This window comes from Chiloscyllium punctatum, chromosome 27 (genome assembly GCF_047496795.1).
Source record: "Chiloscyllium punctatum isolate Juve2018m chromosome 27, sChiPun1.3, whole genome shotgun sequence".
In the NCBI taxonomy this organism is placed as follows: Eukaryota; Metazoa; Chordata; class Chondrichthyes; order Orectolobiformes; family Hemiscylliidae; genus Chiloscyllium; species Chiloscyllium punctatum.
Window position 1 is genome coordinate 4,351,428 of NC_092765.1, and position 23,932 is coordinate 4,375,359.

Below are 23,932 nucleotides of genomic sequence, written 5' to 3' on the forward strand. Positions count from 1 at the left end.
TGTTCTATGTTCTATGAATCAAATCTTCTCATGAAGTGGATGGTCTCTCACTGACCCACTCGTTTGTTGTTAAGCACACTTATTTGGTGTGTCTATCTCCCTTTATGATTTCCTCCTACCATTTATACAGCTTTGCTTCCTAAATTAAGTATAACCTGCAGATTTGAAAATTCTTCTCTCTAACCCTTCATCCCAGCCATATATATGTTTATGTCTATAACATGTATAATGGGTAAAAGGCTGTGGTCCTATTGGAAGCCTGTGCTGTGCAAGCTTACCTCCCAGTCCAAAGCCTTTATTGCTGCCTCCTCCATTCCCAACAGGTACCAAGTTATGTTGTATTTGCTGAAGCTCAGATTTTGGAAAATTATGATTACAATATTTGCAATTTCCTCACCTATATCTCATAATACTCTGAAATAGAAGCCATCAAGCATTGGAATATTGCTGTTGTTAAGTCATATTATTTTCTCCATTTCCATTTTTAATTTGCATTAAATACATTGAGCATAACTTTGGCTTACTTTCAAATTGCCTTGTATCACCACCAGTAGTTTATAATTTTCTTCCACTGTGAAAATGGATACAAAATGACATTTATAATCTTCTCTGCATTTGTCTTTAATGAGTGGACACTCTTTCCTCACACACTCTCTTGATATGCCTTCATAACTGTCTGCTGACCCTTTCATTCACAAATTATGGGTTGGCACGGTGAACTTTCAATGCCTCAAATTACCCTTGAAAACAATGTGGTGTGTGAAAGGTGTCTTGCTTGACCATTTCACAGGGCAAAAAAGAGTCTGCTACATTGCTGTGTGACCAGATATAACTGGCAGGTTAGGGGTGGTGGCCAAAAAGATATTAGTGAACCAGATGAGTTTTTACAACAATCTGATAGTTTCATGAGATGTTGGTATTGATGGGTGGACCAGATTTGTTCCTCTGGGAAGTGTAGTGGTGAGCTGTTTACCAATACTCATACTGTCATTGGATTCTGTGGGTCTTGACGACCTATTTCTGTATTGTTATTAACCTTGCCCATGTAAGTCAGGGCACTGCATTCTGCCAATATGTGTATATTTAATTTTGTTGTAACTGCCTACACATCAGCTTAGCTAGTGATATCAAGTTTTTCATACATGTAAGCCAGTTGGTCATTGTCTTGATGACATTAGCTCGCAAGTTCTCAATAGCTTTGTTTTGATTATCACAAGCTCTCAATTCATACTATAAAATTGGTCCTGGTCTGCTGTACTGCGGGATATTGCTCTGCCCTGCTCTGCCTCGTGGTCCTACACTTATCACACACGGGGTATAGATGTGCATTGTCGTGAGGTTGGTGTCTGGATAGCTTGAAGCTTACTCCAGCCAAGTGATTCCAATGCTGTCCAAAATAACCCCTCCTTGATGCCCTCACACTCCATGAGATGAGAAACATCATAAATAGCCTCAACGTTCCCTATCACAGGAATGTGAAACCCCCACCGAGAGCTTTAAGCCATGGCGGCAATCCTGGGAAGCAGTCGCTGTCCCGTTGGATGGCATCATGGGACACATGCAGCACAAAGAACCAACACCACATCTCTGACCCCAGAATTGTGATCGGAGGTTTCAGACATGCTCAGCTGAATGACTTGATGTGGAAAACGCAGCCACATGCTCTGTAAATGGAAGATGAGAATGACCCAAAGTGCAGCTGTGGCCAAGAGTCGAGAGTGTGATGCTGGAAAAGCACAGCAGGTCAGGCAGCATCCGAGGAGCAGGAGAGTCGACATTTCGGGCAAAGACCTTCATTAGGAATCAAGAGGTCAAGAGTACCAAATCAAGAAGGACATTGAATTAACCTGCTCACAAGGTTCACTGTTAGAGGCATCTCCAGAGACCATTGAATGGATTGTCAAGCTAGATATTATTTTGTAAGCTTTTCCCAATATATTGAAGTAGTCATGCAGTTCAGCTCATTTTTCTGAGTTGGAAATACAGTTCATCCTTTCACAATTTTCTTTGCACAGATTTAGAACCTTGGTTTGAAATTTGCTTGTGTATATCTGAAATCCAACGTTAAATTCAACCACAGTCACTTCTAGTAAAGTGGTTCATAACCATTGCATTATTAAAATTAATTATTTCTGGTCCAGCACTTGTCACTGTTTCTGGTTTCTTCCTAGTCAACTCTAAAATATATTGTTCCACAAATCTTTTACCAGTTTATGTGAAAATCATTTCTTTTCATGTTTCTATCATAAATACTGTCCATTTGTTACTAACTCCCCAAACAAGGGAAATATCTTTCACAATTCACTCTCTAAAATCTTTGAATTTTCTTTTATTAATATGCCTTTCTCCAATCATCTTTGTTCTGTCAAATGCAGAATGAACTTTACCAATGCCTCGTGCTAACCTTATCCCCTGAATTATCCCAATTCATTTACCTTACATTGTTTTGGGACTCCAGAGCTCTCCAAGGTGAGCTGTGCTTCGACCCACACACACAGCCCCAGATGTGGCCTAAATAAAGCCAGATTCAGCAGCAATCTATGCAATTTTCCCCTGTGTATTTATGCATCTGTGTGTGAATAATTTGAGGCTCTAATATGAAAAATATTTCCAGAATCCCATTTCCCTTCCTGGATCCATGAACTCCCCTTAGAAACTTTATGAAGTTGAAGTTCATAAGTTTGTTTTATAAGCTGTGCTAAAGATAGCTTTTTTTTCAGGTCAGTTGTGTCCACAGTCTGTGTTTGACACATTGTCATTATTTTAGCTCCTACACATAAACATTAAAGAATGTTTTACAATACAGGTACTTGTAAACACGTAAGATAGTTATTGGGCTTTGATGAACAAAGCACTTTGTTGGAATTCTGAAAGAAATACAAAGAAACAGTTTGTTCTATTCCTTACTGTAAGAATTTTTACTGTTATATTCCAACACAATTTTAAAAAAATACTATAACCATATCAGTATATTAAGACTTTCACCACAGGCTTCTGATGCATGTTTTTGCAATCTGTTTTAGTATTTGATGTAAATATTTTGTGAAATAAATAGTAAAAATGTGGACAACTATTTAAAGAAGTATCTCTTTGTAACCTTCCCTCCAAAGTTGTGACACCACATTATGAAAATCGTACTTTATCAGCTTATTTTTGAAATAATATTGTTTCAGATTTTCTTTTATGTGAAGAGGCAGTAAACTTTAGAGTGGGGAGATATCAGGGAAGATTCTGCCACATCTAATGCACTGATTCTTTTTAACCCGCCCCTCCCTAAGATTAATGAACAGTACTGGAAAGATTGTTCTTTTTTGTTTTCTAAAATAAATGATTAAATAATAATGCATACACCGAAAAAAAATGTCACCACACAAAAAGCACTGGCCAGTTGGCTGTATCAGTGTGGTGATTTGAGGTTTGTATGAAGTGTCCACAATAATGTCAGCATTTAGACAACATATCATTTCTCGTTTGTAGGGCAGGGCTGGTCAAATGTGAAAAAACTAATTACATTTCTTTTAAATATGTGTTAAATACATGTGTTCGTTCAAGGATTCTTTAAAGCCAAGAGAAATGAGATAGAAAATAATTTCTAAACTTTTCGACAGTGTTTGCAAATTATCAAGCTTTCCTTCTAAGGGTTGGGACGACTGACCTCACCTGGTAATATTTCTTGATAGTCGACTGAACACAATCTGTTTGCATCTTACTGAAACAGTTTGATCTTTTCATTAAGTCTGTATGAGCTGCCCCTTATTTTTGGATGATCATTGTTGCTGGCTTGTTCAAAAACCTGTTGGTGTGAAATTGCAAACACAGGATAGGGGCCTGAATTGCATTGTGAACTCAGCAATTACGCAGGATCATCTGAATATCAGCAGGGTGGCCTCACTGCCTGCTGTGCGTTGTACAGCTCCATGTCTGCAAGCTCATGAAAGCTTCAGATATTTCTTACAGGAGGTGTCTGAGGCTTCTTTGCACTGATTGATCAGCAGTCACAATCAAGACGTGAAAATGGCTGTGAGTGAAGTGTCGGTGTAGTTCAGGATCTTCCCTTTCAACAATGATGCAGTTGATAAATAAAAGTATACACGACTTTGCAATAAACTTCAAATTGCAGCGCCATTCCATGAGAAAAAAAGAGCAATATAACCTGGCAAAACAAATTGTGCAATTTGATGGTCCAAATGTGTAAGTGATCGGGTTTTCTATTTTTAAAAATGTGCAGTTCAATAAATTAACTGCCATGAGTGTAGTAGCAATCATTACTCTGTATTTAAGCTGTTGATGCAGTTGGCAGATCCAGTATGCTGTAAAACTAGTAGCAATTACAATCAGTGACATTTCTGAGAATTCTGTCCATTGTTTTTCCTGAACTTAATGGGGCCAGTTTTATCCAGGTCAACCACTCAAACTCCCTATACTAAATACAGAGCACCGTAAACACCTACAGTATTTATTTCTCTGTAGTAAGATTATAGACAAGTTAGTAACTGCTTGCAGGTCGAATGTCCTTCTCACTTTCATTTAGTTAATGGCTAGTTATTTTGCAGACCTACTCCTTTTATTCTACAAAGCTTATTAATTTAATAGAATTTATAAACTTCCATTTTCTCTGATCTAATTATTATGCCAAACATTAAATGTTTCATGTGTCAAATAGAATAAGTATTTATTCTGCAGTCTCAGCATTAACTAAAGTGTCCTTTCCAGTAAAATATCAAATAATGCATAACTCCTTATCCCACAAAATTATTACAAGCTTTTCTACATTTACATTTACCTAACATAATTTGCAGATAGATATGAGAATAATGTTTGCATCACTCTTGAAAATAGTACCTTTAATGAAATGATTAGCTGGTTAATTGGTTTGATTCTATTCCTTGAGAAAGAAAGGTTGGCTGAGCCACCAAGAGAGGTCCTTGCTCTGAGAATAATGATCCTGAATATTCACTTGTAGCACCACAATGCAAAGGAATTCAATGTGATGTTGCATTTGGCAGACCTCACCTCCACCAGTAAAACACTTTCTCTGTATTGAAAAGATGTTTATGACCTGAGATGTGGTATGAATTGAAGCCCATCACCTTCCCCATAAACAAGAGCATTTTGCAATGAGACAGTTTAATATTTCTTCGGTTGCAGAGGCTGCATTATCCTCAGCGTGATCTCACAAACGGATGCCATAATTATATGCAGCATTCCTATACCTCGTTTTTCTAATAAATGGAGTAACGTTCCAAGTAGATTCTGCAACATTCCTCAAATGAAGGTCGATCTCATAATTAAATACATTTAGGCCTCTGTAATCAGAATAATATTATTTTGTAATAAATATGCCTGATTCACATATTCTTCAATTCAGTATTTATTATTAGTGATGTTTTCACAGAAGGAACTTTCTGTCCTCTTGATTTGAACATAGAGGAATCTAGAAGTCAGTGCAGTTTCAGAATGGAATGGGGATGGGGAGGCTTCCATTTCCAGCAGAGATGTGTGGAAATTCTTCTCAGGGGGTTGTTATTTTTGTAAGAATTCTGTAACCCAGGATTGTCAAGGAAGTCACGGACTAAAGGGAAAGGCAGAAAAGTGGAATTAAGAAAGTGACAATGGGAGAAGCTGGTAATACTCACTCAGATTATTCAGAACATACTGGTGGTACTGGAGCTCCATTTTGAGGTACACAAGACAAGTTGGACTAGCAGTTACCATTTTCATGTTTTACTGGTTCTTCCTTTGATTGATAGAATAGTATCCCTACAGTGTAGAAACAGATCATTCGGGCCATTGAGTTTACACCAACCCTGCAAACAGCATCCCAACCAGACCCACCCCATCCCTGTAACCTTACATTTCTTATGGTTAATCCACCTAGCCTGCATGTTCCTACACACTGTGGTCAATTTAGCATGGCCAGTCCACCTGGCATGCATGTGTTTGGACCTGGGGGGGGAAACGGAGCACCCGAGGGAAACCCACACAGACATGAGAAGAATGTGCAAACTCAATACAGACACCCAAGGGTGGAATTGAACCTGGCTCCCTGGGACTCTGAGGCAGTATTGCTGACCACTGAGCCACTGTGCCATGATGGAGTAAGCTCATGGTATTAAATGGTTTATTTCTGTTCTTTTTCCATACAAATATTGTAACTTGATACAAAAGCAGCTATTGCTGAAAAAGCTCAGCAGGTCTGACAGCATCTGTGGAGAGAAATCAGTGTTACCGTTTTGGGTCCACAGTTATTGCATCCACAGTTTATTTGGTTTTTATTGTGCCTACTGTCTGGAATGCTCAGTGACTGCTGTGCAGTATGAGATGGTGTTTCAGTGAGATTTTAGTCACTAAACTCGAATTGTTTTCGGTTGCTATCAAAGGTTTACTTGTTACTCCAGTTGGATTTGCAGGTTTGTACTTTCGGCACCCACTGACTTGTAAGAATTGCTTCTAACTATTTCTTTTATCGTGGCTTTGATATAGCAGTTGCGTGTATTAAAATATACTCTGCAAACTGAAACAAAGTTGTTAAAATCTTTCACTGTGCTGCAGTTATGTACCTCCATGTGCTACAAAATGCTTTGTGCATTTTTCATCTGCCTTCTTTTGAAATGGGTAAAAGAGCCCTATGTAACACATGTTTTCAATGATAATGGGTCACAACATTAGGGAGTTTTCGAGTAGACTGTGTTCCTGGAACAGCGTGCTCCCAAACCTCTTGGCTGCTGGGGCAAGTTCACGCTGCTGCAGACGTTACAATCCATGGCACCATCAACTTGTAGTAATGTGCGTCTTTTTCGGAGACTTCTCTTCAGTTTAAACTCTGCAGTTACCGATCTGCTTGGATTGCATGCTTGTGGCTGTTGCAACACATGCACACGTACTCTGGATCTACAAATGTAGTGAAATATTGTGAGGTGCTTTGTTGGATAACGATACTGCAGTGAGAAGTCATTTCTCTCAAACAAGCTGGTAATGTAGAAACATATTGACTAGGGTAAGATCCCACTACCAGCGGCTGGGTTTGTTTTGAGTGAGTTTCTTCCGGTCAGGAGCAATTTAAATATAAGCTGGTTATTGTGCTAATGTTGATCACCAAAAAATTTACATTGTGGTTTGGAGTACATTGCGATTATTGAAGAGACAGTAAAATATATGCTATTACAAATGCTGATTAAAAGTTGGTATTCAACAGTGTAAAAAGCTGGGACTTTGACAACTCGCCATTTATAAAAAAACAAAAATCCTTAACATCTGTGATCTGTGATCAGTGAAAATTCTGTTCAAAGTATGTTTTTCAACAGGGCCTTGTGTCTGTGGGCTGGACAGGTATATTATACAAATTATGTTGAGAAAACAAACAAATCTATTGTGTGCTTAATGAAGATAAAGTGACCATAATTCTTTGCTCTTTATGGTACTAACACTAAATGATACAGAGACATGGTAAGAATTGTTTTATTTGAAATCTGATTCATGTTTTAATCTGCCATATGCTACAGAAATTTCTACTGCAGTCTGAAAGGTTTCATCGAGTGTATTTTTCTAAGCCAGATGATTTACCAGTTTTAGTTTCATTTTCATTTATTTCACAACAAAAACAGGTATTCCAAATTTTCAAAGTATTTTAAAATTAATTTTTAAATCTGCAACAGCGTTGTGTTGCTGTGATTTCACAGCAGTCACTTTCAGCTGTTACTGCTTGAGGACTCTGGGTGAACATTGTCACACTTTGACCACCTTGCCTGGTCTTTTGACAAAAATAGGCATGTATCCATCAGAGAAAAAATGTACCATTATTGCTCATGGAACAATGTAAATAAAAATGGTACCGAGACAGTGGATGAAAGAAAATAGAGAAATTAAAGATGGGTAAACACCTCCACCATGCACTCGCTATAATTGAGTCCCCGGTTTTAAAATCCATAGTTTACAGGGACTTCTAGTTTATTTGGATTATCAGTGAGTATTTTCTATTTTTCTGCAAGTGAGGTAATTCTACTTGCAAGTAGATGAGTCCTTTTAATCATACATTTAGCCAGGACAAGTGAATGATATTTCTGATGTGTGGAGTTTCAAAGAAATATTCGCAGATGTTTGTGTGAAATTCACGTTGAGAATACAACCACCTGTGTCCTTTCTCTTGTGCGGCTGTCCATTGCTCTTGTTTAATGTGAGATGATAGAAATTGGATTTTTGACTAGCTGGGGAAATGCTGGGATCCTTTTTAAAAAAAACATCCTTTAAAAAACACGTGCTATTTTTGTTGTGGAACTTTGAGAATGTGGAGGTATTGATAGCTGATTGGGAAGCCAGGCTCAGCAAGCCTGTTGGAGCTCACTGCTGAGTTCCACATACCCTTTTTTCACTGGACTCGTCTTCTGCAAGGTTGAGAGCTGAGAAGCTTTAGTAAGGTTGTAAATGTCTTGAAGAGCAGATAATGTCTGCCGAGGTGTCCAGTTATTTAGATGGTTAGCCCTTTAACCAATTAAGAAATAATGATCCGACTCTGAGAATTGAAAAACATCTCTATCAATTTCAGTAGCTGTTTGTTTATGTAATCCTAAATGATAGTATTATTAATGTTTGGCTGGTTTCCACAAACTCTCATTATAGGGAGGGGCAATATAAGTTCACAATTTGATTGACAATGTAAAGAGATTATTAAAGCATTAGCAATGTTTGTAGGCTGAACACAGATGTTTTATTTTTTAAGGGATTATAAATGTTTGAGATTTAAAATATATGAATGGGCTTTTGTGAACAGAATTGTATTTTATATTTCAATTTTTCATAGCTCTTGAAGTCTTTGTGTGGTTAATACTAGGTGAGTTGACATGGATTATGAAAGACTGAAAGGTAGTGGGAGAGGCATGAGTTGGCATATGCTATAAGCAGACAGGAAGATGATTGGGGGCATGCATTAGCTGGTATAGGCACGATAGTGAGTGGGATTGTGACTGGGTGTGAGGGCTAGAGGACCTAATGTTTAACAAAACAATTGGAATGAAGTTACTGAGAATTGAGGCTTTTAAAAGCTCTGCTTTTTAAACACTCTCTGTGCCAAGGCATAATGTTCTGACTCCATCCTGTCACATTTTTTTCTTTTTTTTGTCTCTCTCTCTCTCTTTCTGTCTCACACACTCCCCATTTTCACTGACTATCCCCCCCAACCCACCCAAAGGGACATACACGCTCACATGCACAAACGGCGCACACAGACACTGACATGCATGGGTGCGCACACCGACACAGAATGCTCACATGGGCACATGTACACACAGATACACGCATGTGTGTATATGCATGCACAGACACATGTACGCACATATGCACATGCTCACACTTAAAGTTGTGCCAATCAAAGACTGTTTTCCTGAACATATGTGCTGATTCAGAATGTTTCCAGACTGGAGATTCCAATCTTTCAAGCAAATGCCTGACCTTAGGAGTTGAACACTTCTTAAAAATTTGTGATAATGAATTTTGTTCAAGTGATAGAAATTGTGTTGTTACATTAATAGCAGTTATGTGAAGCATTTGTAATGTTTTTCAATGGGAGACATACCCAATTCTGGTTTTAAACTGATGCTGTGTATGTTTAATTGTGCACATGTTGATATTTTGTATTCTTAATTTCACTAATTCAAAACAGAAAGAATTGCTATGTTGTTTATTGTAACAGGACTGTCAACGTTGGCCAGATCGTAGAATGTTTAAGACCACTGGTATTTTCAACCTGAATTAACATTGGAATTGTAATGAAGCCACTTTACACTATTGCGTAAATATTCTGTCCATTTCTCCTAAAACTGAGTCAATATTATTTTGAAATCTGTTTAACTGCTGTACTTTTTTAAAGTCAAAATTCACATCTCACCAGATTATAGTCCAACAGGTTTATTTGAAATCACGAGCTGTCAGAGCACTGCTCCTTTGTCAGGCGACTTTTTAAAAAAATAGCTTCTGTTGTTAATCCAGTTTTAAGCATCAATAATGAGTGCTGTGGCATATTGGGAGTTTGCCATGTTGGGGAGCTTCGTTACATGACAATAATAACTCAAGAAGTTTGAGATAATTCTGTATTATTCCAAAATATGTATCCTTTCTACTGATCGCAATTTCAATGCTCTGCCCTAGTCTCCTATCATCATCAAATCTGAAGTTTCATTTGCCTAAAATCAATATAGTTCTATTACCTAGATGTGTTTTTTTTAACCCTTTGACCTATCAATTTACAAAACTCAGCAGCAAGCTTTTGTGAATTTAAAGATGAAGAAAATTATATTATTTCTGACACACCTTCCCTAGAGGTTAACAAAAATTTGACAGTTCATTTCTTGACTGGTAGTGTCCACATGCACAGTTAGATACAGGTGAAGGGAAGACAAGAATTGTAAAAATGCATTTTGTCTCACCCTGTTATCTGGTGCTGGCCAGATGCTTCTTAGTTGAGTTGATGCTTTGTTTAGAAGGTCTCAAGGAGGAACATTCAGAGTAATTGATTGCCAAGAGATTAATTGCTCATTAATTTGAATGTGGAACAGATTAGGGGAGAGGCTCTGTTCTTGTTTAAACTTCGCAGTTAGATACCTTGGCTGCTTAGCTGATGCAGCTGTCTGATGTGTTAAAACAGAGGACTCACTGATAGAAATTGTCTTGAAAGCTGCTAAATTCTGCTGTTAAGTTCTTTTGATGGCGGCAATGATGGCCATCTTAAGATGGATAAATGCGAAGTGATTCATTTTGGAAGGTCGAACTCGAATGCTGAATATAGGATTAAAGACAGGATTCTTGGCAGTGTGGAGGAACAGAGGGATCTGGGTGTGCAAATACATAGATCCCTCAAAGTTGCCACCCAAGTGGATAAGGTTGTTAAGAAAGCATATGGTGTTTTGGCTTACATCAACAGGAGGATAGAGTTTTAAGAGCCATGAGGTTTTGCTGTAGCTCTACAAGTCCCTGGTGAGACTACACTTGGAATATTGTGTACAGTTTTGGTCGCCCTACTATAGGAAAGATACAGAGGCTTTGGAGAGAGTGCAAAGAAGGTTTACCAGGATGCTGCCTGGACTGGAGAGCTTGTCTTATGAAGAAAGGTTGAATAGACTCTGACCTTTCTGGAGAGAAGGAGGAAGAGAGGAGACCTGATCGAGGTGTACAAAATAACGAGAGGAATAGATAGAGTCAATAGCCAGAGACTTTTCCCCAGGGCAGGATTGACTGGTACGAGAAGTCATAGTTTGAAGATATTAGAGGGAAGGTATAAAGAAGACGTCAGAGGTAGGTTTTTTTTACACAGAGTTATGAATGCATTACCAGCGGTGGTGGTGGAAGCAGAGTCATTGGGGACATTTAAGCGACTGCTGGACATGCACATGGATAGCAGTGAGTTGAGGGGTGTGTAGGTTACGTTACTATATTTTACATTAGGATTAAATCTCGGCACAACATCGTGGGCCAAAGGGCCTGTTCTGTGCTGTACTTTTCTGTGTTCTGTGTGACTTTGCATTGAGTCTCTGTCAAAATAAGGACTTGGGAGAATCCACTAAGTTGTCTGGTTTGGGCTTTTCTCACCTTTTGGTCCATTCTTTGAAAGACAGACTAACCCGTTGCAGTCAAGTTGTTACATTCTCAAAGAAAGACTGCAGATGCTGGAAATCTGAAACAAAACCAGAAATTGCTGGAGAATCTCAGCAGGTCTTTGGGAGAGAAAGCAGAGCTAACTTTTCAGGTTCAGTGAGCTACCTTCTTTACTGGACCCTAAAATGTTGACTCTGTTTTGCTTGTTTAGATGCTGCCAGACCTGCTGCATTTCTAACGGGATAAAACAGAGTCAACTGTTCAGGGTCCAGTAAAGAAGGTAACTCACTGAATCTGAGAAGTTAACTCTGCTTTCTCTCCAAAAACCTGCTGAATTTCCCCAGCAGTTTCGAGGTTTATGGCAATGAAGTTGTTAGGTGTTTTATTTACCATTTGGCCTATTTCACAATGAGATACCTCAGGAAGAATAACCTCTTTGTTCTCTCTATTTATAAGGTATTTCCTCAAACCACAAAAAATGCCTGGCGATCCTTGGAAGTCTTTGAGAGTTTTGGTCATTTAACATGTAGCATATACAATGTGGTTCATAATATCTGCATATTTGTGTATGGCATGACACAAGAAGAAAATGATAATATCTCAAAATATGAGTTCACCAAAAATTAGTGCAACGGTCTTAGCTTATGGAGATGACAGAAAGCCTTCCTTATCTTTTTAAGGTTTCAGTTAACGAACATCATTATTTTTAGGGTAAGGAGACCACATTATTTTTGCTGTAATTAGTTGAGAAGCCATCTTTTGACAGAATTCATTATGGTTTTGAACTTAAACAGTTAATTGCCAGCTATGCTTTGTTAGAATGTGGTCATGTGTTGAAGGGCTATTTTATTTAGTGAAGAATCTGGCCTTTTTAAAGTAATAGGCTAGAAATATTTAATGCTCATTTCTTAAAATACTTTTAAGCATCAAAAGTATAATTAAGATTACATTACCTACAGTATGGAAACAGGCCATTCGGCCCAACAAGTCCACACTGACCCTCCAAAGAGTAACCGACCCAGACCCATTCCCCTACCCTGTATTTACCCCTGACTAATGCACCTATCACTACAGGCAATTTAGCATGACCAATTCACCTAACTGCACATCTTTTGGATTGTGGGAGGAAACTGGAGCACCCGGAGGAAACCCACGCAGAGAAGGCGCAAACTCCACTCGGTCACCCGAGGCGGGAATCAAACCCAGGCCCCTGGTGTTGTGAGGCAGCAATGCTAACCATTGAGCCACCATGCTGTCCTCAAATGGTTCAGCTTGTCAACTAACATTTTTGTATTTTCTGCTTCATTCTCATGTACGGTGCTAAGCACTAATATTGTATCATAATGAATGTTTCAATTAGCTAGTCCTGAGAATAGGGACAGGACACCACGTACTTTGATCGACTTGAGTTTCCACTTCTCTTGAGAACAGGTTTTAAAGTTTACCGTTATCATTTGTAGATGTGTAGTTTAAATCATAACCATATTCTGTGAAAGGTGACCTGGCATGACAACAGGGTTGACCTGCTGGTTTTTCTACAGTGTGACTTTGATTCGGCCTCCTCCAAGTTCCTTCAAGGTGCTTCTCGTTGTTTTGAATAGAGGTATTTTCGGGAGCACATCAGTTCAAGTGCAAAGCTTCTCAGCCTTCGGTCCCAAATTTACTGCTTTTGCAGAATGATGGCTAGTGTGGGAAATGCAACAGTGACAATGAGCACAGTGGGAGCTTGCTGTTCTGAATTGAGATAAAGATGCATTGTTGGAGCAGAGAACAATGTGTTTTGCATTGCATCTGACCTCTACTATATTTGACAGACAGACTGTAGGAAAATAAAATATAACTTACCAATACCTAGCAGGTGCTTAGCAGCAATATCCTAACCCTAACAAATTCTGATGGCCTTTATTTGACAACCAAATAACAAGGGATGTTTGCACTCCCATACTCATTAATTCATTACTACCTTCCTCCAGTTCAATAAAGGAATACAGTTCTACCATATGCTCGATTTCATACTGAAGTTTACTGAATGTTGCACTGCAGTATGAGCCCAGCTGATGTTATGATTGGACATGTCGGATTCAAGATTGAAATTTGGCTTGATAAGTCACCTTTCTTTGATTTAAAGAGGTGGTCTTTCCCTGAAACACAAACACAGAATTCTGCAGCTTTGCTTTAAGCATGAAAGAGGTTTTTTTTATGCAAAAGAAAATGTAAAACATAAAGCCCCTTCCACACTTCACATCACTCTGAAGAGTCATCTTGACTCAAAACGTTAGCTTGCTTTCTGTCAACTGATGCTGCCTGACCTGCTGTGGTCTCCAGCATTTTTGTTTTCAGTACAGATTCCAGCATCTGCAGCAATTTGCTCCTACATAAAGCATACGCCCAGCTACTAGCATATAACACAACTTGAAAGATTTTGAAACAAAACAAAAATGCAATCCCATCTTCTCAACATCATCACATTGCAGTATACAAACATTAGAGAGTGTTTGCTTATCTGTCAATCTATATGTTTAACTTAGCTGTTTCTTTCAATTTCTGGTCTTAGACCATAAGACATAGGAGCAGAAATTCGGCCATTCAGCCCATCAAGTCTGTTCCACCATTCAGCCATGCCTAACAAGTTTCTCAACCCCATTCTTCTGCTTTCTCCCCATAACCTTTGATCTTCTTGATACTCAAGAACCTATCTATCTCTGTCTTAAATACACTCAGTGACCTGGCCTCGACAGCCTTCTGTAGCAATTAATTCCATAGATTCCCCACTCTCTGGCTGAAGGAGTTTCTCCTTATCTTTCTAAAAGTTCTTCCCTTTAGACTAAGGCTGTGCCCTCGGGTCCTAGTCTCTCCTAGCAATGGAAACATATTCCTAACATCGACTGTATTCAGGTCATTCAGTATACTGTGTGTTTCAATTAGATTCTGCCCTTATCCTTCTAATGTCCAATGAGTGCAGACCAAGAGTCCTCAATCATTCCTCATATGTCTTGAGAGGTTGGTAGTTTCATTCTTGATTAAAAACAGAATTGTGCTTGGCCTTTTTCAACCTAAAATGAACCCCTCTGGTTTCTCACTAAACACTTCTGGTCTGGAACTTTTAAGCTGAGATCCTTACACTGGTGTAATCTATTAGTAAACTGTTCTAAACACACTTATTTCTCTTAGAGGAGCTGTTTCCTACATCAAACTTGAACTAGTACTTCAGCAAAGTGAAAAATGAAAGCTTTTCAAGCTCTGGGTTTTTCAATTAAGCAAAACAAAACAATTCCTCATCCTTCCAAACAGAAGGCAAGCTAATACTCCTTAGTGCTTACTCTGTCCACTCAAAACCCCAATGCAAACAAATTCCCATTCATCAACCCATGTGTTCTCCTTCTCATGCAGGTTTAAAATAAAGTCATGGCTTCAGAAGTACTGACATGTTAATCATTTAAGCACCCTCATGCACATAAATGAAAATGCATGTACCATTAATTCAAAACCCAAACTTTAAAGTAAGTGAACTTAAATATATATTAATCGCACACCATGCATCACAACTGTGGAGGTTCAAAATCCTTTTGAAATGGTGTTTTACAGGGTTTTGAAGTTAATTCATGAAAGAACATGTTTTATTTTCATCTTATTTTTGAAATATGTTCTTCCTATGCAGTCTTATTCATTCATGAGTTGTCACAACAGTTATTTACTGATGCAGTCAGCTAGCTAAACGTGCTGTAGGAATTTGAGGTTTTGTCGTGCATTGAACCAATTGCGCTCCTTATGAGTTCGTACCAGTTATAATGCATCTTACCAGTACATCTGTCTCTCAGTTGAACCCCATGTCCTGGAATTTTTAAAAAACTTCTTTCTTTCCTTATTTAAAACAAATGTATATTGTAAGTTCTTTGAAGTAATGAGGAAAGGGTCATTCTGCTCAGCTTCAACTCAGCATTCCAGAGAGAGCAGCTCGTGTAGGAAGGAGCCTGTGTATACACATTAATGCATCATAACTCATTGTCACACATGAATGCATCCGTGTGTGTCATTACTGTTAGGTCAGTGAATGAAGGAAAAGGGGAGAGGATGAGAAGGAGGCAAATGTGCATCTTTGCTGAAATGACCCTTTTTTTTGAAGGTGGGAGGGAGAAACATTGTGAAGACAGCAAAAACTGATCACGCAGCTGTGAATCTGTACTGTGCCCAGAGCAAAAAAAGGGGAGCGTGTGCAGTTTTTGGTATGCATTACAACATTTTTGCAGCAAACGACTGTAGGCAGGCAGCACATATGGCAGAGCAAGCATCAGCTGCAAGCTGAATTATTTATTCGTGTTTGACTGTATTTTATTGTAGGCAGTGTGGAATAGAGGGAAAAAATGGGGAACTGGTTCAGTCTGCTAAAGCTGAAGTCTTAATAGGATACAGATGTCACTTGAACATTCTACTGCATGTAGTTTGCCCCCAGTATAATGGAAAGATTAGAATTAAAATAATATCTTGATATGTAAAAAGACTAAGCTGCTTATATTACTAAAGTCATCTTTCCGATTAGTTTAAGGATGGTTAATTGTTTTATGAAATATTAACCATGATCTACTTTCATTTATCCACTCCCTGAAAATGTAAGAATAAATGAGTTGAATTTGAAGAATAATATATTTCAGTTTTGAGAATTTTTCCCAGTCTCTATTGTGAGATGCTCTTTTGAAATTGATAAAAAAAATTATGGTGAATGCTGTGCTGAAGTGATTGTAGATTGCAATGGTGGTAGTCAAATCCTTACAGGAACACATTTGCAACTGATAGCAACTGTGAATATTTACAGACATGCTCTAATGGTGCTGCCTGATAAAATTGCTAGTGATCCTAAATTGTGTGTTCAAAGACGGAATGAAAACAAAAGCATGGCAAGATAGGAGAGTAGCAACACATTTTGGTATGTACTTAACCAGCCAGAACAGGTAAGACTGGACTGTGGTAACTGGTCTCTGCTGAATAACCAAGAGCACTGTGAACAGAATTCTCTGATTTATTAGAAAAACATGGGTGATCTCCTTCAAGGTTTCTGGTGGAGTGAAATGGGCAGCATTATACTCAGCTGTGATACCTCCTGCTGCCAAATATTCCTCTGGCATGCTGCAGCAAGGTTGACATAAGAAGAATGGGTGCTTGATTGAGCAAATGCATTTGTACATGTCATGTACCACAGCATTAGGAATCTCCTTCAGAAAATGTTGAGGAGAAAGTCTATTTCAAGTTCTATCAATTAATTAGTCAGTAATTCATTTTTATAATCCCATTCTGTTGAAATAATGCTGTAAGCAGATCTGGGTGTGTCCTGGACATACTCCATGAGTTACTTTTTAACAGGCAATCCCTTGGTTCTCAGTTTTCCAGTTACTTTTATCTAATGGACTCTTGGATTGAATGCTGACTGAATTGAAGCTCCTGGTTTAGGGCATGCTTCCTAGGGGCCTAAAGACGAAATTAAGGCCAGCCCGTGGTATTAGATTCTTAGCATCTGACCATTGTTATTAAACATAGAACATTACAGTGCAGTACAGGTCCTTCGGCCCTCAATGTTGCGCCGCTCTATGGAACCAATCTGAAGCCTGTCTAACCTACACTATTCCATTCTCATCCATATGACCATTTATCCAATGACCATTTAAATGCACTTAAAGTTGGCGAGTCAGTGTGTTCCACGCCTCTACGACCCTCTGAGTAAAGAAACGTCTTTTCTCTGACATCTGTCCTCTATCTATCACCCCTCAATTTAAAGCTTTATCCCCTCGCGCCAGCCATCACCATCTGAGGAAAAAGGCTCTCACCGTCCACCCTATCTAACCCTCTGATCGCCTTGTATGTCTCAATTAAGTCCCCTCTCAATCTTCTTCTCTTCAAATAAAATAACCTCAAGTCCCTCAGCCTTTAGTCATAAAACCTTCCCTCCATACCAGACATCATCGTAGTAAATCTCCTCTGCACCGTTTCCAAAGCTTCCACATCCTTCCTATAATGCGGTGACCAGAACAGTATGCAATTCTCCAAGTGCAGCTGCACCAGCTGCAGCATGACCTCATGGTTCTGAAACTCAATCCCTCCACCAATAAAACCTAACACACCGTATGCCTTCTTAACAACCCTATCAACCTGGGTGGCAACTTTCACTGATCTATGTACATGGACACTGAGATCCCTCTGTTCATCTCCACTGCCAAGAATCTTAACTTTAGCCCAGTACTCTGCATTCCTGTTACTCCTTCCAAAGTGAATCACCTCACACTTTTCCACATTAAACTCCATTTGCCACCTCTCAGCCCAGCTCTGCAGCTTATCTATATCTCTCTGTAACCTAGAACATCCATCTACACTGTTGGCCACGCTACTGACCTTAGTGTCATCTGCAAATTTACTAACCCATCCTTCTACATCCTCATCCAGGTTGTTTATAAAAATGACAAACAACAGTGGCCCCAAAACAGACCCGAGCGGTACACCACTGGTAACTGAACTCCAGGATGAACATTTACCATCAACCACCACCCCTGTCTTCTTTCAGCTAGCCAATTTCTGATTCAAACTGCTAAATTACCCTCAATCCCATGCCTCCGTATTTTGTGCAACAGTCTACCATGGGGAACCTTACCAAACACCTTACTGAAGTCCATATACACCACATCAACTGCTTTACCCCCATCCACCTGGTTCATCACCTTCTCAAAGAACTCAATGCAGTTTGTGAGGCACGACCTAACCTTCACAAAACCATATTGACTATCCCTAATCAACTTATTCCTCTCTAGATGATTACAAATACTATCTAAGCTTTTCCAACACTTTACCCACAACCGAAGTCAGGCTCACTGGTCTATAATTACCAGAGTTGTCTCTGCTCCCCTTCTTAAACGAGGGAACAACATTTGCTATCCTCCAGTCTTTTGGTACTATTCCTGTAAACAATGTCAACATAAAGATCAAAGCCAAAGGCTCGGCAATCTCCTTTCTGGCTTCACAGAGAATCCTAGGATAAATCCCATCTGGCCCAGGGGACTTATAAATTTCTACACTTTCCAGAATTGTTAACACCTCCTCTTTGTGAACCTCAATCCCATCTAGTCTAGTTGCCTGTCTCCCTGACAACATTGTCTTTTTCTAGCGTGAATACTGAGGAAAAATATTCATTTAGCACTTGCCCATTTCCTGTGATTCCATGTACAACCTCCGCCTACTATCCTTGATTGGCCCTAATCTTACTCTGTTTAATGTGAAGGGCGTGAGTGTGATGCACTGGTTTTGTAAGAAAGAGTCTCCTACGTTATAGTCTACACCTAAATCCATGTAACAATTGACCTAAGTTGTTGGTTGAACCAATCACAGTTTTGTGAGGCACCCCTTTTATTAATTTGAAACATATTGTTTTTCCTTCTACCAACTCTTGGTTTGCCTTTCTCTCTGTTTTCATTGGTTTCTCTCTGGTCATTGTTGTTTCCGAGCATGAGATTTACCTTCGTCACTCTCTTCCGTTCTCCTTTTTGTTTCATCACACTTGATCCATGATGCCCAAGGGTAGCTAGCTGCTGTCAGTTAAATGATACAATTGTGAGAAGAGGATTCCAGTGCCCAGCTCAGTTTGGTTCGGGCAGGTAATAAGGTCAGGAAGTAAGCTCAGGAATAATGTGTGACACTGATGTGATGATGTGCAAGGTGGCCTACAAAACCATGGTAGTGAGTTAGATTTACACTATTTTGTCAATAAAGAAATACTTTGTTATTTCTTGATTTTCCCCATTAATAATGAGAGATTTTGATAATAGATGGCAATAATGGAATAATCAAAAAATTGTTATGGTGCAGAAGAGAACATTCAGCCTATCATGTCCACACTGGCCCTCTGAACGTTATGACTTAGTGCCAATTTTCTGCCTTTGCCCCCAACGTTTGCACATTGTTTCTATTTATATTACCACCTAATGCTGTCTGGAATGTCTCAATTGTGTCCTCAACGCACAATTGCAGTGCATTCCAGACCTGAGTTAATCGCTTTCTCACCTCGTACTCCCTTCTTTTGCAAAGCACTTTCAAACAGTCCATCTGATTCTCGATCCATTTGTGAATGGCAACAGTTTCTCCCAATCAATCTGTCCATACCCCTCATGATTTTGAAAGCATCTGTCAGATCTTTTGTTTGGCTTCACCTCTCAAGGAGAAACAGTTCCAACATCTCCAGTCTGTCGTCATAACTCTGGCTTGAAAGCATTCTCATACACCTCTTATGCACTTTCTCCAATGCATTCACATCCTTCCTAAAGTGTGGTGACAAGAACTCCACACGGTACTCCAGCTGGTGTCTGACAAGTGCCCTGTATAACTTTCCTGATATAGTACTCTGTCCCTATTAATCAAATGTGTAATATGATAAGCATTGTTATGCACTCTTTTTACTTGTCCTGCCATCTTTAATGGCTTTATACAATGTGCACACAGATCTGTCCGCTCCTGCTTACTCCTGAGAATAGTACTTCTATGCTGTTTCTTCATGTTCTTTAGCCTCACAGCGCCAGGGACCTGGGTTCGATCCCAGCCTCTAGTTGACTGTGTGTGGAGTTTGCAAATTCTCTCCATGTCTGCGTGGGTTTCCTGCAGGAGCTCGGTGCCTTTCTACAATAGAGAGCTGCGCAGGTTAGGTGGATTGGCTGTGCAAAATTGCCCCGTAGTGTCCAGAGAGTTGCAAGTTTGGTTGATTAGCCATGGGAAATGCAGAGTTAGGGACTAGGGTGGGGTTGTGGAGGGAGAGTTGCAGGGTTGGTAGGTCTGGGTAGGATGCTCTTCAGAGGATCAGTGTGCACCCAATGGGCCAAATGGCTCTTTCCACATTTTAGGGATTCTATGATTCTTTGTACCAAATACATTGCATACTATGAATTTGCATAAATTCAGTTGTTTTATATTTGTGATTTTGGAATCTAATTAGAGATATCTGAAGGAGAGCTTGCTGTGTTAATGACACTTTTTTCTGGAGACTGGGTATGAACCCAGTTTGCAAGCCATTGTTCCCTACACCCTGTGATGTGTATCCAACCGTCAGTGCCAGTGGGCATCCAGAAATGGGAAACATTGTGCTGAGTGTCCCAGAACGCTGGCCAAGGACAACTGTGCTTTCTTTCTGTCACTTTCTCAGATGTAGATTGCACGGACATGCAGAAGGTTTGCTGATGTTCACATTGTCAAGCAATTGTGAAGATGTGATCAAGAACATAACATAATGTGACAGAATGAATGATCCTCAGTGTTTTTCTCAAAAAAAAGTCTTGAGGTGGAGGTGTCGGTGTTGGACTGGGGTAGATAAAGTCAAAAATCATACGACACTGGATTGTAGTCCAACTCACTCCTTAACACCTGAAGAAGGAGCAAAACTCCGAAAGCTTGTGTTTCAAATAAACCTGTTGGACTATAACAGTGCTGTGTGATTTTTGACTTAAAAATAAAGTGTTCTATTGACTTGTTGGGGATGGGGGGTGGGTGAAGGACAAGATCGTGAAATCTGGCAAATCAAATGCAAAGCCAAGAGTACTGGAGTCACATGACAGCCTTTACAGAGAGATCAGATCACTCTCAGTTTCTGGCGTGACTGTTCGTCAGGCCTAATCTTACATTGACCGGGTTTGAGGAGCGGCAATCCATCTTGTGCACCCTGCAGCCCCTTAACACTGAATTCAAATATCCACCTAGCTCTACAATCTCCACTTTCCTGACAGCTTAAGATTCTGATGATGAGAAATGTGGATGCTTTGAGAGGAGAGGCAATTTGGGGTGGGGACCATGTGCTGAACACCTGACGCGAGGTGCCCATTGGTCCTGGACCAGACATTTCTTCCATTCAGGCCACTGGACACACCTCCTTTTGTCATTTCTTTAATTTTATAATTTTCTTTAAAATCTAGCAATGAACTAAATACTCAAACCATATTCTGCCCCTCAGATATTGTTCATAAACTGCTAGACCTTCACTGTCCTAGTTTATGACATTATCTGAATGTCTCGATTGGGTTACAACCATTAAATTGCTTCTAGGTATCTGTTATTCTTTCTGTAATCTTCAAAACATTGGCATTATGACAGGTGATGCCTTCAGGATACATACAGCTGCTCTATACATTACCTGCTTAATCCATTCTGACATAAAGCTATATTTGGATTTTAACAAAATGACTTTGAAGATGGTTTATAGTTAAAAGTGCTCTGCATGTTGATTAGCTTGTTAATTCTGTGTGCCTACTGCATTCGGGTGCACTGCAATGTTGGAAATATGTGGGCTATTCCCTGTTTGCTTTTCAGACATTCTAGATTATGGTGTATGATTTAAAAAATCATCTTGCCAAAGGCTGCTCTCTATCTGCTAAGGTTTCTGTTGCCATTGCAACAAAGAACACATCACTGTTCCCCTGCAATGACTATTACACATTACTTCATACTAACTCCTGCAATGGCCTTTGCAATTGGATAATATATTTTTAAAAACTCAAAATCCGAAAGAATTGAATTTTTGTTTTAGCAGGTGAATACATGAATATTCTTTTATAACTTATTGTTCAGACTTTTGATTCCCACTGCAGTTTGGTCTTGAATTTCAGATATGATTTAGCAAGGTCGCCTTCTAGTGACTTAGGAGTAGGAGGAGAATATTCAGCCCATTGAGCGTGCTATGCCATTCTAGACCATGATGTGGAGGTGTCACTATTGGACTCGGGTGGACAAAGTCAGAAGTCACCTGGCACCAGATTATAGTCCACCAATTATTTTTGAAATCACAAGCTTTTGAAGTGCTGCTCATTCTTCAGGTGAAGTGACAAAGGTTTTCCAAAAACTTGTGATTTCACATATACCTGTTGGACTACATTCTAGATTGTGACTGGTCATTTACCTCCATGCCTGTCTGTACAATTTCCATTTCTCTGAATGTTATCAGTATCTGGAAACCTATCTATTTCTGTCTTTAATATGCTAAATTGCTGAGCCTTTGTGGTAGAGAATTCCAAAGATTCACAGTCTTCTGGGTGAAGAAATTCCTCCTTATCTCTGTCCCAGACATCCTGCCCCATATTCAGAGATTCTGTTTCTTGGTTCTCGATCTTCTCCCAGCCAGGGAGACCTTTTTTGCATCAACACTGTCCCTTCTTAAAAATTTGATAAGTTTCAATGAGATCCTATTTTGTTCTTCTAACCTTTGCAGAATAGAGGCTCAGTTTCCTCAGTCTCTCTTTGTAGGATAGGTCTGTCATCGGAGGAATCTTGGTGAAAGCTCCACTGCGCGCACTCTATGGCATGTATATCCTCCCTTAGCTAAGGGGTCCAAAACTGCACACAGCATTCCAGATGTTATTTCACTGAAGTTCTGTAGGATTGAAGCAAGATGCCTTAATTCCTGGAATTGAATTTTGTGTGATTAAGGCCAACATACTATTCACTTTTCTAATTGCTAACTGCATCTTCATGTTAACCTTTCAGTGTTTATGTACAAGGGCATCCAAGGTCCTTTTGACCACAATACTCCACACTCCTTTTCAGGAATGCTCTGCATCTCTGTTCCTGCTACTGAAGTGAATAACCTCCGATTTACTCCATTTGTGATGTTCTTGCCCACTCAGTAATCCTGTCCAAACCCTCTTGAAATCTTCTCCTCACAACACACATTGCCACCTGGTTTTGTGTCATGCACAAACTTGGAAATATTACATTTGGTTCCCACAACCCCTGTTTAAGCTATTAATATAGATTGGATTATAATCAAATGAGAAGAATTAGATTGGCTCTCCTCTTTGTAACCACCTCAGTTACCTGCAATTTACTTCTTTCTAATATCCAATTATATCCCACTTCAAACAAAACACCATACTAGTCATTTTGTTAAAAAACTAATCACAAGGTTTTATTGAGTGAAAGAAAAAGGAATCCTGTTACTTAACTCAAATGCACAAATAAAAATAAAGTTTAAAAAAGGAAAGTGTACAGTACAATAGAAGCACAGAAGAATGTACAGCTTAAAATGCTACAGAGTCCTTGAGCTATTGCAGTTCAACCAGAGACCACAGCTATATATTAGATAGAACATAGAACAATGTAGCGTAGAACAAATCCTTCGGCCCTTGATGTTGCGCCAATCTGTGAACTATTCTCAGCTCGTCCCCCTCCACTATCCCAAAATCATCCATGTGTTATCTAAGGATTGTTTAAATCTCCCTAATGTGGCTGAGTTGACTACGTTAGCAGGTCGGGCATTCCACGCCCTTACCACTCTGTGTAAAGAACCTGCCTCTGACATCTGTCGTAAATGTATCACCCCTCAATTTGCAGTTATGCCCCC

General features: G+C 39.4%; 1 protein-coding gene across 1 annotated transcript in view; it reads left to right on the top strand.

Moving 5' to 3' along the window:
- Positions 1 to 23,932, top strand: part of ahdc1 (AT hook, DNA binding motif, containing 1) — a 207,661-nt gene that overhangs the window by 112,328 nt on the left and 71,401 nt on the right. The gene's annotated exons all lie outside the window — the stretch shown is intronic.